Source organism: Hyperolius riggenbachi, chromosome 3 (assembly GCF_040937935.1).
Source record: "Hyperolius riggenbachi isolate aHypRig1 chromosome 3, aHypRig1.pri, whole genome shotgun sequence".
Taxonomy (NCBI): Eukaryota; Metazoa; Chordata; class Amphibia; order Anura; family Hyperoliidae; genus Hyperolius; species Hyperolius riggenbachi.
In genome coordinates this window covers 80,779,018-80,792,376 of record NC_090648.1, presented here as the reverse complement: position 1 = coordinate 80,792,376, position 13,359 = coordinate 80,779,018, and the positions used below count along the sequence as shown (strand labels likewise).

Here is a 13,359-nt window from a genome sequence, read left to right as displayed (position 1 = left end):
TGCTTTAGAAAGTCACTAGATTGGTTGCAACCTGAAGAAATAGTTGCAGAGGAAGAAAGTAAAGAGCCTGCCGTGACCCAAATTCGAACCGGGGTTGCTGCGGCCACAACACAGAGTACTAACCACTATACGATCACGGCATGTTAATCGAGCCAGGTAGGAGTCTAACCTACAATCTTCTGATCCGTAGTCAGACGCGTTATCCATTGCGCCACTGGCCCTACTGCTGACATACGTATAGCAAGTTTTTCTTGCGGCCGCAAGGAGACCGGGCCTCGTTGAAGTGCCCTATTCCACTGAACGTCTTCTGTAGCGAGAACTTCTTTGAGAGATAATCTCTATAAAAATGTCATGAATTTGCTCTCTCTGGGTCCAGATATTCACAATGCTGTTCTAAAAGCTTGAAGAAGGTTGCAAGAGGAGTGCAGAAAGCAGCCTGCCGTAAACCGTATTCACACCAGGTTGCTTGCAGCCATAACAAAGAGTACTAGCCACTATAGGATCAGGGCACATTTTGTATGCTAGTCCCGGAGTTATTCACACATTTATTAAGCTGTTGTTGTTGCAGCCGCACCGAGTGTAGTTAGTGTTAACGGGAAAGTTGCTGGGTGAAGACAAGGAGTGAAGCCAAGCAGTATGGAAAGGGTCCTCTGTCTGAGCAGCTGTCTGTTGTGAGTGGGGCACGGCAGGCTAAGTTCTTCTATCTCCTTCTAGGAGCAAAATCCTCAAAGCATTATCTCTGCATGATTGATCAGGGTCTGCTGTTAAAGTTGTCTGTGCAGAACAATGTCAAAGCAGAGTTGTCCTTTAAGCATTGCTAGCAGCCATCCAAAGTATGGGCGCCAAGGTGAATTGATGCTCAAGTGCTCTGTGTAACATAGGTCTTTTTCTTGTGCGGGTTTCTTGGGGAAGGCAAGTGGTGAAAGTTGGCCTAGGCTTAGCAAGGGACTGGCAACTGGTGAGGCCAAGATGCCATGTGAGGATGGTGTTTGTGAAGATGTTTGAAGATGCTACAAAGCAGAGAAAGGCAAAATGTTGTAATGAAAAAGTGAAGCAAGCAGAGCCTAAGGTTCCTGGATGCTTTAGAAAGTCACTAGATTGGTTGCAACCTGAAGAAATAGTTGCAGAGGAAGAAAGTAAAGAGCCTGCCGTGACCCAGATTCAAACCAGGGTTGCTGCAGCCATAACGCAGAGTACTAACCACTATACGATCACGGCATGTTAAACGAGCCAGGTAGGAGTCGAACCTACAATCTTCTGATCCGTAGTCAGACGCGTTATCCATTGCGCCACTGGCCCTACTGCTGACATACGTATAGCAAGTTTTTCTTGCGGCCGCAAGGAGACTGGGCCTCGTTGAAGTGCCCTATTCCACTGAACGTCTTCTGTAGCGAGAACTTCTTTGAGAGATAATCTCTATAAAAATGTCATGAATTTGCTCTCTCTGAGTCCAGATATTCACAATGCTGTTCTAAAAGCTTGAAGAAGGTTGCAAGAGGAGTGCAGAAAGCAGCCTGCCGTAAACCGTATTCACACCAGGTTGCTTGCAGCCACAACAAAGAGTACTAGCCACTATAGGATCAGGGCACATTTTGTATGCTAGTCCCGGAGTTATTCACACATTTCTTAAGCTGTTGTTGTTGCAGCCGCACCGAGTGTAGTTAGTGTTAACGGGAAAGTTGCTGGGTGAAGACAAGGAGTGAAGCCAAGCAGTATGGAAAGGGTCCTCTGTCTGAGCAGCTGTCTGTTGTGAGTGGGGCACGGCAGGCTAAGTTCTTCTATCTCCTTCTAGGAGCAAAATCCTCAAAGCATTATCTCTGCATGATTGATCAGGGTCTGCTGTTAAAGTTGTCTGTGCAGAACAATGTCAAAGCAGAGTTGTCCTTTAAGCATTGCTAGCAGCCATCCAAAGTATGGGCGCCACGGTGAATTGATGCTCAAGTGCTCTGTGTAACATAGGTCTTTTTCTTGTGCGGGTTTCTTGGGGAAGGCAAGTGGTGAAAGTTGGCCTAGGCTTAGCAAGGGACTGGCAACTGGTGAGGCCAAGATGCCATGTGAGGATGGTGTTTGTGAAGATGTTTGAAGATGCTACAAAGCAGAGAAAGGCAAAATGTTGTAATGAAGAAGTGAAGCAAGCAGAGCCTAAGGTTCCTGGATGCTTTAGAAAGTCACTAGATTGGTTGCAACCTGAAGAAATAGTTGCAGAGGAAGAAAGTAAAGAGCCTGCCGTGACCCGGAGTTGCTGCGGCCACAACACAGAGTACTAACCACTATACGATCACGGCATGTTAATCGAGCCAGGTAGGAGTCGAACCTACAATCTTCTGATCCGTAGTCAGACGCGTTATCCATTGCGCCACTGGCCCTACTGCTGACATACGTATAGCAAGTTTTTCTTGCGGCCGCAAGGAGACCGGGCCTCGTTGAAGTGCCCTATTCCACTGAACGTCTTCTGTAGCGAGAACTTCTTTGAGAGATAATCTCTATAAAAATGTCATGAATTTGCTCTCTCTGAGTCCAGATATTCACAATGCTGTTCTAAAAGCTTGAAGAAGGTTGCAAGAGGAGTGCAGAAAGCAGCCTGCCGTAAACCGTATTCACACCAGGTTGCTTGCAGCCATAACAAAGAGTACTAGCCACTATAGGATCAGGGCACATTTTGTATGCTAGTCCCGGAGTTATTCACACATTTCTTAAGCTGTTGTTGTTGCAGCCGCACCGAGTGTAGTTAGTGTTAACGGGAAAGTTGCTGGGTGAAGACAAGGAGTGAAGCCAAGCAGTATGGAAAGGGTCCTCTGTCTGAGCAGCTGTCTGTTGTGAGTGGGGCACGGCAGGCTAAGTTCTTCTATCTCCTTCTAGGAGCAAAATCCTCAAAGCATTATCTCTGCATGATTGATCAGGGTCTGCTGTTAAAGTTGTCTGTGCAGAACAATGTCAAAGCAGAGTTGTCCTTTAAGCATTGCTAGCAGCCATCCAAAGTATGGGCGCCAAGGTGAATTGATGCTCAAGTGCTCTGTGTAACATAGGTCTTTTTCTTGTGCGGGTTTCTTGGGGAAGGCAAGTGGTGAAAGTTGGCCTAGGCTTAGCAAGGGACTGGCAACTGGTGAGGCCAAGATGCCATGTGAGGATGGTGTTTGTGAAGATGTTTGAAGATGCTACAAAGCAGAGAAAGGCAAAATGTTGTAATGAAGAAGTGAAGCAAGCAGAGCCTAAGGTTCCTGGATGCTTTAGAAAGTCACTAGATTGGTTGCAACCTGAAGAAATAGTTGCAGAGGAAGAAAGTAAAGAGCCTGCCGTGACCCGGATTCGAACCAGGGTTGCTGCGGCCACAACGCAGAGTACTAACCGCTATACGATCACGGCATGTTAATCGAGCCAGGTAGGAGTCAAACCTACAATCTTCTGATCCGTAGTCAGACGCTTTATCCATTGCGCCACTGGCCCTACTGCTGACATACGTATAGCAAGTTTTTCTTGCGGCCGCAAGGAGACCGGGCCTCGTTGAAGTGCCCTATTCCACTGAACGTCTTCTGTAGCGAGAACTTCTTTGAGAGATAATCTCTATAAAAATGTCATGAATTTGCTCTCTCTGAGTCCAGATATTCACAATGCTGTTCTAAAAGCTTGAAGAAGGTTGCAAGAGGAGTGCAGAAAGCAGCCTGCCGTAAACCGTATTCACACCAGGTTGCTTGCAGCCATAACAAAGAGTACTAGCCACTATAGGATCAGGGCACATTTTGTATGCTAGTCCCGGAGTTATTCACACATTTCTTAAGCTGTTGTTGTTGCAGCCGCACCGAGTGTAGTTAGTGTTAACGGGAAAGTTGCTGGGTGAAGACAAGGAGTGAAGCCAAGCAGTATGGAAAGGGTCCTCTGTCTGAGCAGCTGTCTGTTGTGAGTGGGGCACGGCAGGCTAAGTTCTTCTATCTCCTTCTAGGAGCAAAATCCTCAAAGCATTATCTCTGCATGATTGATCAGGGTCTGCTGTTAAAGTTGTCTGTGCAGAACAATGTCAAAGCAGAGTTGTCCTTTAAGCATTGCTAGCAGCCATCCAAAGTATGGGCGCCAAGGTGAATTGATGCTCAAGTGCTCTGTGTAACATAGGTCTTTTTCTTGTGCGGGTTTCTTGGGGAAGGCAAGTGGTGAAAGTTGGCCTAGGCTTAGCAAGGGACTGGCAACTGGTGAGGCCAAGATGCCATGTGAGGATGGTGTTTGTGAAGATGTTTAAAGATGCAACAAAGCAGAGAAAGGCAAAATGTTGTAATGAAGAAGTGAAGCAAGCAGAGCCGAAGGTTCCTGGATGCTTTAGAAAGTCACTAGATTGGTTGCAACCTGAAGAAATAGTTGCAGAGGAAGAAAGTAAAGAGCCTGCCGTGACCCGGATTCAAACCAGGGTTGCTGCGGCCACAACGCAGAGTACTAACCACTATACGATCACGGCATGTTAATCGAGCCAGGTAGGAGTCGAACCTACAATCTTCTGATCCGTAGTCAGACGCGTTATCCATTGCGCCACTGGCCCTACTGCTGACATACGTATAGCAAGTTTTTCTTGCGGCCGCAAGGAGACCGGGCCTCGTTGAAGTGCCCTATTCCACTGAACGTCTTCTGTAGCGAGAACTTCTTTGAGAGATAATCTCTATAAAAATGTCATGAATTTGCTCTCTCTGAGTCCAGATATTCACAATGCTGTTCTAAAAGCTTGAAGAAGGTTGCAAGAGGAGTGCAGAAAGCAGCCTGCCGTAAACCGTATTCACACCAGGTTGCTTGCAGCCATAACAAAGAGTACTAGCCACTATAGGATCAGGGCACATTTTGTATGCTAGTCCCGGAGTTATTCACACATTTCTTAAGCTGTTGTTGTTGCAGCCGCACCGAGTGTAGTTAGTGTTAACGGGAAAGTTGCTGGGTGAAGACAAGGAGTGAAGCCAAGCAGTATGGAAAGGGTCCTCTGTCTGAGCAGCTGTCTGTTGTGAGTGGGGCACGGCAGGCTAAGTTCTTCTATCTCCTTCTAGGAGCAAAATCCTCAAAGCATTATCTCTGCATGATTGATCAGGGTCTGCTGTTAAAGTTGTCTGTGCAGAACAATGTCAAAGCAGAGTTGTCCTTTAAGCATTGCTAGCAGCCATCCAAAGTATGGGCGCCAAGGTGAATTGATGCTCAAGTGCTCTGTGTAACAGTAGGTCTTTTTCTTGTGCAGGTTTCTTGGGGAAGGCAAGTGGTGAAAGTTGGCCTAGGCTTAGCAAGGGACTGGCAACTGGTGAGGCCAAGATGCCATGTGAGGATGGTGTTTGTGAAGATGTTTGAAGATGCTACAAAGCAGAGAAAGGCAAAATGTTGTAATGAAGAAGTGAAGCAAGCAGAGCCTAAGGTTCCTGGATGCATTCGAAAGTCACTAGATTGGTTGCAACCTGAAGAAATAGTTGCAGAGGAAGAAAGTAAAGAGCCTGCCATGACCCGGATTCGAACCGGGGTTGCTGCAGCCACAACGCAGAGTACTAACCACTATACGATCACGGCATGTTAATCAAGCCAGGTAGGAGTCGAACCTACAATCTTCTGATCCGTAGTCAGACGCGTTATCCATTGCGCCACTGGCCCTACTGCTGACATACGTATAGCAAGTTTTTCTTGCGGCCGCAAGGAGACCGGGCCTCGTTGAAGTGCCCTATTCCACTGAACGTCTTCTGTAGCGAGAACTTCTTTGAGAGATAATCTCTATAAAAATGTCATGAATTTGCTCTCTCTGAGTCCAGATATTCACAATGCTGTTCTAAAAGCTTGAAGAAGGTTGCAAGAGGAGTGCAGAAAGCAGCCTGCCGTAAACCGTATTCACACCAGGTTGCTTGCAGCCATAACAAAGAGTACTAGCCACTATAGGATCAGGGCACATTTTGTATGCTAGTCCCGGAGTTATTTACACATTTCTTAAGCTGTTGTTGTTGCAGCCGCACCGAGTGTAGTTAGTGTTAACGGGAAAGTTGCTGGGTGAAGACAAGGAGTGAAGCCAAGCAGTATGGAAAGGGTCCTCTGTCTGAGCAGCTGTCTGTTGTGAGTGGGGCACGGCAGGCTAAGTTCTTCTATCTCCTTCTAGGAGCAAAATCCTCAAAGCATTATCTCTGCATGATTGATCAGGGTCTGCTGTTAAAGTTGTCTGTGCAGAACAATGTCAAAGCAGAGTTGTCCTTTAAGCATTGCTAGCAGCCATCCAAAGTATGGGCGCCAAGGTGAATTGATGCTCAAGTGCTCTGTGTAACATAGGTCTTTTTCTTGTGCGGGTTTCTTGGGGAAGGCAAGTGGTGAAAGTTGGCCTAGGCTTAGCAAGGGACTGGCAACTGGTGAGGCCAAGATGCCATGTGAGGATGGTGTTTGTGAAGATGTTTGAAGATGCTACAAAGCAGAGAAAGGCAAAATGTTGTAATGAAGAAGTGAAGCAAGCAGAGCCTAAGGTTCCTGGATGCATTCGAAAGTCACTAGATTGGTTGCAACCTGAAGAAATAGTTGCAGAGGAAGAAAGTAAAGAGCCTGCCGTGACCCGGATTCGAACCGGGGTTGCTGCAGCCACAACACAGAGTACTAACCACTATACGATCACGGCATGTTAAACGAGCCAGGTAGGAGTCGAACCTACAATCTTCTGATCCGTAGTCAGACGCGTTATCCATTGCGCCACTGGCCCTACTGCTGACATACGTATAGCAAGTTTTTCTTGGGGCCGCAAGGAGACTGGGCCTCGTTGAAGTGCCCTATTCCACTGAACGTCTTCTGTAGCGAGAACTTCTTTGAGAGATAATCTCTATAAAAATGTCATGAATTTGCTCTCTCTGAGTCCAGATATTCACAATGCTGTTCTAAAAGCTTGAAGAAGGTTGCAAGAGGAGTGCAGAAAGCAGCCTGCCGTAAACCGTATTCACACCAGGTTGCTTGCAGCCACAACAAAGAGTACTAGCCACTATAGGATCAGGGCACATTTTGTATGCTAGTCCCGGAGTTATTCACACATTTCTTAAGCTGTTGTTGTTGCAGCCGCACCGAGTGTAGTTAGTGTTAACGGGAAAGTTGCTGGGTGAAGACAAGGAGTGAAGCCAAGCAGTATGGAAAGGGTCCTCTGTCTGAGCAGCTGTCTGTTGTGAGTGGGGCACGGCAGGCTAAGTTCTTCTATCTCCTTCTAGGAGCAAAATCCTCAAAGCATTATCTCTGCATGATTGATCAGGGTCTGCTGTTAAAGTTGTCTGTGCAGAACAATGTCAAAGCAGAGTTGTCCTTTAAGCATTGCTAGCAGCCATCCAAAGTATGGGCGCCAAGGTGAATTGATGCTCAAGTGCTCTGTGTAACATAGGTCTTTTTCTTGTGCAGGTTTCTTGGGGAAGGCAAGTGGTGAAAGTTGGCCTAGGCTTAGCAAGGGACTGGCAACTGGTGAGGCCAAGATGCCATGTGAGGATGGTGTTTGTGAAGATGTTTGAAGATGCTACAAAGCAGAGAAAGGCAAAATGTTGTAATGAAGAAGTGAAGCAAGCAGAGCCTAAGGTTCCTGGATGCTTTAGAAAGTCACTAGATTGGTTGCAACCTGAAGAAATAGTTGCAGAGGAAGAAAGTAAAGAGCCTGCCGTGACCCGGAGTTGCTGCGGCCACAACACAGAGTACTAACCACTATACGATCACGGCATGTTAATCGAGCCAGGTAGGAGTCGAACCTACAATCATCTGATCCGTAGTCAGACGCGTTATCCATTGCGCCACTGGCCCTACTGCTGACATACGTATAGCAAGTTTTTCTTGCGGCCGCAAGGAGACCGGGCCTCGTTGAAGTGCCCTATTCCACTGAACGTCTTCTGTAGCGAGAACTTCTTTGAGAGATAATCTCTATAAAAATGTCATGAATTTGCTCTCTCTGAGTCCAGATATTCACAATGCTGTTCTAAAAGCTTGAAGAAGGTTGCAAGAGGAGTGCAGAAAGCAGCCTGCCGTAAACCGTATTCACACCAGGTTGCTTGCAGCCATAACAAAGAGTACTAGCCACTATAGGATCAGGGCACATTTTGTATGCTAGTCCCGGAGTTATTCACACATTTCTTAAGCTGTTGTTGTTGCAGCCGCACCGAGTGTAGTTAGTGTTAACGGGAAAGTTGCTGGGTGAAGACAAGGAGTGAAGCCAAGCAGTATGGAAAGGGTCCTCTGTCTGAGCAGCTGTCTGTTGTGAGTGGGGCACGGCAGGCTAAGTTCTTCTATCTCCTTCTAGGAGCAAAATCCTCAAAGCATTATCTCTGCATGATTGATCAGGGTCTGCTGTTAAAGTTGTCTGTGCAGAACAATGTCAAAGCAGAGTTGTCCTTTAAGCATTGCTAGCAGCCATCCAAAGTATGGGCGCCAAGGTAAATTGATGCTCAAGTGCTCTGTGTAACATAGGTCTTTTTCTTGTGCGGGTTTCTTGGGGAAGGCAAGTGGTGAAAGTTGGCCTAGGCTTAGCAAGGGACTGGCAACTGGTGAGGCCAAGATGCCATGTGAGGATGGTGTTTGTGAAGATGTTTGAAGATGCTACAAAGCAGAGAAAGGCAAAATGTTGTAATGAAGAAGTGAAGCAAGCAGAGCCTAAGGTTCCTGGATGCTTTAGAAAGTCACTAGATTGGTTGCAACCTGAAGAAATAGTTGCAGAGGAAGAAAGTAAAGAGCCTGCCGTGACCCGGATTCGAACCGGGGTTGCTGCGGCCACAACGCAGAGTACTAACCGCTATACGATCACGGCATGTTAATCGAGCCAGGTAGGAGTCGAACCTACAATCTTCTGATCCGTAGTCAGACGCGTTATCCATTGCGCCACTGGCCCTACTGCTGACATACGTATAGCAAGTTTTTCTTGCGGCCGCAAGGAGACCGGGCCTCGTTGAAGTGCCCTATTCCACTGAACGTCTTCTGTAGCGAGAACTTCTTTGAGAGATAATCTCTATAAAAATGTCATGAATTTGCTCTCTCTGAGTCCAGATATTCACAATGCTGTTCTAAAAGCTTGAAGAAGGTTGCAAGAGGAGTGCAGAAAGCAGCCTGCCGTAAACCGTATTCACACCAGGTTGCTTGCAGCCATAACAAAGAGTACTAGCCACTATAGGATCAGGGCACATTTTGTATGCTAGTCCCGGAGTTATTCACACATTTCTTAAGCTGTTGTTGTTGCAGCCGCACCGAGTGTAGTTAGTGTTAACGGGAAAGTTGCTGGGTGAAGACAAGGAGTGAAGCCAAGCAGTATGGAAAGGGTCCTCTGTCTGAGCAGCTGTCTGTTGTGAGTGGGGCACGGCAGGCTAAGTTCTTCTATCTCCTTCTAGGAGCAAAATCCTCAAAGCATTATCTCTGCATGATTGATCAGGGTCTGCTGTTAAAGTTGTCTGTGCAGAACAATGTCAAAGCAGAGTTGTCCTTTAAGCATTGCTAGCAGCCATCCAAAGTATGGGCGCCAAGGTGAATTGATGCTCAAGTGCTCTGTGTAACATAGGTCTTTTTCTTGTGCGGGTTTCTTGGGGAAGGCAAGTGGTGAAAGTTGGCCTAGGCTTAGCAAGGGACTGGCAACTGGTGAGGCCAAGATGCCATGTGAGGATGGTGTTTGTGAAGATGTTTAAAGATGCAACAAAGCAGAGAAAGGCAAAATGTTGTAATGAAGAAGTGAAGCAAGCAGAGCCGAAGGTTCCTGGATGCTTTAGAAAGTCACTAGATTGGTTGCAACCTGAAGAAATAGTTGCAGAGGAAGAAAGTAAAGAGCCTGCCGTGACCCGGATTCAAACCAGGGTTGCTGCGGCCACAACGCAGAGTACTAACCACTATACGATCACGGCATGTTAATCGAGCCAGGTAGGAGTCGAACCTACAATCTTCTGATCCGTAGTCAGACGCGTTATCCATTGCGCCACTGGCCCTACTGCTGACATACGTATAGCAAGTTTTTCTTGCGGCCGCAAGGAGACCGGGCCTCGTTGAAGTGCCCTATTCCACTGAACGTCTTCTGTAGCGAGAACTTCTTTGAGAGATAATCTCTATAAAAATGTCATGAATTTGCTCTCTCTGAGTCCAGATATTCACAATGCTGTTCTAAAAGCTTGAAGAAGGTTGCAAGAGGAGTGCAGAAAGCAGCCTGCCGTAAACCGTATTCACACCAGGTTGCTTGCAGCCATAACAAAGAGTACTAGCCACTATAGGATCAGGGCACATTTTGTATGCTAGTCCCGGAGTTATTCACACATTTCTTAAGCTGTTGTTGTTGCAGCCGCACCGAGTGTAGTTAGTGTTAACGGGAAAGTTGCTGGGTGAAGACAAGGAGTGAAGCCAAGCAGTATGGAAAGGGTCCTCTGTCTGAGCAGCTGTCTGTTGTGAGTGGGGCACGGCAGGCTAAGTTCTTCTATCTCCTTCTAGGAGCAAAATCCTCAAAGCATTATCTCTGCATGATTGATCAGGGTCTGCTGTTAAAGTTGTCTGTGCAGAACAATGTCAAAGCAGAGTTGTCCTTTAAGCATTGCTAGCAGCCATCCAAAGTATGGGCGCCAAGGTGAATTGATGCTCAAGTGCTCTGTGTAACATAGGTCTTTTTCTTGTGCGGGTTTCTTGGGGAAGGCAAGTGGTGAAAGTTGGCCTAGGCTTAGCAAGGGACTGGCAACTGGTGAGGCCAAGATGCCATGTGAGGATGGTGTTTGTGAAGATGTTTGAAGATGCTACAAAGCAGAGAAAGGCAAAATGTTGTAATGAAGAAGTGAAGCAAGCAGAGCCTAAGGTTCCTGGATGCATTCGAAAGTCACTAGATTGGTTGCAACCTGAAGAAATAGTTGCAGAGGAAGAAAGTAAAGAGCCTGCCGTGACCCGGATTCGAACCAGGGTTGCTGCAGCCACAACGCAGAGTACTAACCACTATACGATCACGGCATGTTAATCGAGCCAGGTAGGAGTCGAACCTACAATCTTCTGATCCGTAGTCAGACGCGTTATCCATTGCGCCACTGGCCCTACTGCTGACATGTGTATAGCAAGTTTTTCTTGCGGCCGCAAGGAGACCGGGCCTCGTTGAAGTGCCCTATTCCACTGAACGTCTTCTGTAGCGAGAACTTCTTTGAGAGATAATCTCTATAAAAATGTCATGAATTTGCTCTCTCTGAGTCCAGATATTCACAATGCTGTTCTAAAAGCTTGAAGAAGGTTGCAAGAGGAGTGCAGAAAGCAGCCTGCCGTAAACCGTATTCACACCAGGTTGCTTGCAGCCATAACAAAGAGTACTAGCCACTATAGGATCAGGGCACATTTTGTATGCTAGTCCCGGAGTTATTCACACATTTCTTAAGCTGTTGTTGTTGCAGCCGCACCGAGTGTAGTTAGTGTTAACGGGAAAGTTGCTGGGTGAAGACAAGGAGTGAAGCCAAGCAGTATGGAAAGGGTCCTCTGTCTGAGCAGCTGTCTGTTGTGAGTGGGGCACGGCAGGCTAAGTTCTTCTATCTCCTTCTAGGAGCAAAATCCTCAAAGCATTATCTCTGCATGATTGATCAGGGTCTGCTGTTAAAGTTGTCTGTGCAGAACAATGTCAAAGCAGAGTTGTCCTTTAAGCATTGCTAGAAGCCATCCAAAGTATGGGCGCCAAGGTGAATTGATGCTCAAGTGCTCTGTGTAACAGTAGGTCTTTTTCTTGTGCAGGTTTCTTGGGGAAGGCAAGTGGTGAAAGTTGGCCTAGGCTTAGCAAGGGCCTGGCAACTGGTGAGGCCAAGATGCCATGTGAGGATGGTGTTTGTGAAGATGTTTGAAGATGCTACAAAGCAGAGAAAGGCAAAATGTTGTAATGAAGAAGTGAAGCAAGCAGAGCCTAAGGTTCCTGGATGCATTCGAAAGTCACTAGATTGGTTGCAACCTGAAGAAATAGTTGCAGAGGAAGAAAGTAAAGAGCCTGCCGTGACCCGGATTCAAACCGGGGTTGCTGCAGCCACAACGCAGAGTACTAACCACTATACGATCACGGCACATTAAACGAGCCAGGTAGGAGTCGAACCTACAATCTTCTGATCCGTAGTCAGATGCGTTATCCATTGCACCACTGGCCCTACTGCTGACATTCGTATAGCAAGTTTTTCTTGCGGTCACAAGGAGACCGGGCCTCGTTGAAGTGCCCTATTCCACTGAACGTCTTCTGTAGCGAGAACTTCTTTGAGAGATAATCTCTATAAAAATGTCATGAATTTGCTCTCTCTGAGTCCAGATATTCACAATGCTGTTCTAAAAGCTTGAAGAAGGTTGCAAGAGGAGTGCAGAAAGCAGCCTGCCGTAAACCGTATTCACACCAGGTTGCTTGCAGCCACAACAAAGAGTACTAGCCACTATAGGATCAGGGCACATTTTGTATGCTAGTCCCGGAGTTATTCACACATTTCTTAAGCTGTTGTTGTTGCAGCCGCACCGAGTGTAGTTAGTGTTAACGGGAAAGTTGCTGGGTGAAGACAAGGAGTGAAGCCAAGCAGTATGGAAAGGGTCCTCTGTCTGAGCAGCTGTCTGTTGTGAGTGGGGCACGGCAGGCTAAGTTCTTCTATCTCCTTCTAGGAGCAAAATCCTCAAAGCATTATCTCTGCATGATTGATCAGGGTCTGCTGTTAAAGTTGTCTGTGCAGAACAATGTCAAAGCAGAGTTGTCCTTTAAGCATTGCTAGCAGCCATCCAAAGTATGGGTGCCAAGGTGAATTGATGCTCAAGTGCTCTGTGTAACAGTAGGTCTTTTTCTTGTGCAGGTTTCTTGGGGAAGGCAAGTGGTGAAAGTTGGCCTAGGCTTAGCAAGGGACTGGCAACTGGTGAGGCCAAGATGCCATGTGAGGATGGTGTTTGTGAAGAAGTTTGAAGATGCTACAAAGCAGAGAAAGGCAAAATGTTGTAATGAAAAAGTGAAGCAAGCAGAGCCTAAGGTTCCTGGATGCTTTAGAAAGTCACTAGATTGGTTGCAACCTGAAGAAATAGTTGCAGAGGAAGAAAGTAAAGAGCCTGCCGTGACCCAGATTCAAACCAGGGTTGCTGCAGCCATAACACAGAGTACTAACCACTATACGATCACGGCATGTTAAACGAGCCAGGTAGGAGTCGAACCTACAATCTTCTGATCCGTAGTCAGACGCGTTATCCATTGCGCCACTGGCCCTACTGCTGACATACGTATAGCAAGTTTTTCTTGCGGCCGCAAGGAGACTGGGCCTCGTTGAAGTGCCCTATTCCACTGAACGTCTTCTGTAGCGAGAACTTCTTTGAGAGATAATCTCTATAAAAATGTCATGAATTTGCTCTCTCTGAGTCCAGATATTCACAATGCTGTTCTAAAAGCTTGAAGAAGGTTGCAAGAGGAGTGCAGAAAGCAGCCTGCCG

At 46.8% G+C, this 13,359-nt stretch overlaps 16 non-coding genes across 16 annotated transcripts; all 16 read right to left on the bottom strand.

Moving 5' to 3' along the window:
* Positions 1–148: 148 nt before the first annotated feature.
* TRNAR-ACG (transfer RNA arginine (anticodon ACG)) lies at positions 149–221 on the bottom strand. Its single transcript has one exon. It is a non-coding gene; the product is annotated as a tRNA-Arg (tRNA).
* Positions 222–1,226: 1,005 nt separating this feature from the next.
* TRNAR-ACG (transfer RNA arginine (anticodon ACG)) lies at positions 1,227–1,299 on the bottom strand. Its single transcript has one exon. It is a non-coding gene; the product is annotated as a tRNA-Arg (tRNA).
* Positions 1,300–2,293: 994 nt separating this feature from the next.
* On the bottom strand, positions 2,294–2,366 carry TRNAR-ACG (transfer RNA arginine (anticodon ACG)). The gene has a single exon. It is a non-coding gene; the product is annotated as a tRNA-Arg (tRNA).
* A 925-nt stretch (positions 2,367–3,291) lies between these two features.
* Positions 3,292–3,363, bottom strand: TRNAH-GUG (transfer RNA histidin (anticodon GUG)). The gene has a single exon. It is a non-coding gene; the product is annotated as a tRNA-His (tRNA).
* A 1,086-nt stretch (positions 3,364–4,449) lies between these two features.
* TRNAR-ACG (transfer RNA arginine (anticodon ACG)) lies at positions 4,450–4,522 on the bottom strand. Its single transcript has one exon. It is a non-coding gene; the product is annotated as a tRNA-Arg (tRNA).
* Positions 4,523–5,528: 1,006 nt separating this feature from the next.
* Positions 5,529–5,601, bottom strand: TRNAR-ACG (transfer RNA arginine (anticodon ACG)). The gene has a single exon. It is a non-coding gene; the product is annotated as a tRNA-Arg (tRNA).
* Positions 5,602–6,526: 925 nt separating this feature from the next.
* TRNAH-GUG (transfer RNA histidin (anticodon GUG)) lies at positions 6,527–6,598 on the bottom strand. The gene has a single exon. It is a non-coding gene; the product is annotated as a tRNA-His (tRNA).
* Positions 6,599–6,606: 8 nt separating this feature from the next.
* Positions 6,607–6,679, bottom strand: TRNAR-ACG (transfer RNA arginine (anticodon ACG)). Its single transcript has one exon. It is a non-coding gene; the product is annotated as a tRNA-Arg (tRNA).
* A 994-nt stretch (positions 6,680–7,673) lies between these two features.
* On the bottom strand, positions 7,674–7,746 carry TRNAR-ACG (transfer RNA arginine (anticodon ACG)). The gene has a single exon. It is a non-coding gene; the product is annotated as a tRNA-Arg (tRNA).
* Positions 7,747–8,671: 925 nt separating this feature from the next.
* TRNAH-GUG (transfer RNA histidin (anticodon GUG)) lies at positions 8,672–8,743 on the bottom strand. The gene has a single exon. It is a non-coding gene; the product is annotated as a tRNA-His (tRNA).
* Positions 8,744–8,751: 8 nt separating this feature from the next.
* On the bottom strand, positions 8,752–8,824 carry TRNAR-ACG (transfer RNA arginine (anticodon ACG)). Its single transcript has one exon. It is a non-coding gene; the product is annotated as a tRNA-Arg (tRNA).
* A 1,005-nt stretch (positions 8,825–9,829) lies between these two features.
* Positions 9,830–9,902, bottom strand: TRNAR-ACG (transfer RNA arginine (anticodon ACG)). The gene has a single exon. It is a non-coding gene; the product is annotated as a tRNA-Arg (tRNA).
* A 925-nt stretch (positions 9,903–10,827) lies between these two features.
* On the bottom strand, positions 10,828–10,899 carry TRNAH-GUG (transfer RNA histidin (anticodon GUG)). The gene has a single exon. It is a non-coding gene; the product is annotated as a tRNA-His (tRNA).
* An 8-nt stretch (positions 10,900–10,907) lies between these two features.
* TRNAR-ACG (transfer RNA arginine (anticodon ACG)) lies at positions 10,908–10,980 on the bottom strand. The gene has a single exon. It is a non-coding gene; the product is annotated as a tRNA-Arg (tRNA).
* Positions 10,981–11,986: 1,006 nt separating this feature from the next.
* TRNAR-ACG (transfer RNA arginine (anticodon ACG)) lies at positions 11,987–12,059 on the bottom strand. Its single transcript has one exon. It is a non-coding gene; the product is annotated as a tRNA-Arg (tRNA).
* A 1,006-nt stretch (positions 12,060–13,065) lies between these two features.
* On the bottom strand, positions 13,066–13,138 carry TRNAR-ACG (transfer RNA arginine (anticodon ACG)). Its single transcript has one exon. It is a non-coding gene; the product is annotated as a tRNA-Arg (tRNA).
* Between the last annotated feature and the right edge of the window lie 221 nt (positions 13,139–13,359).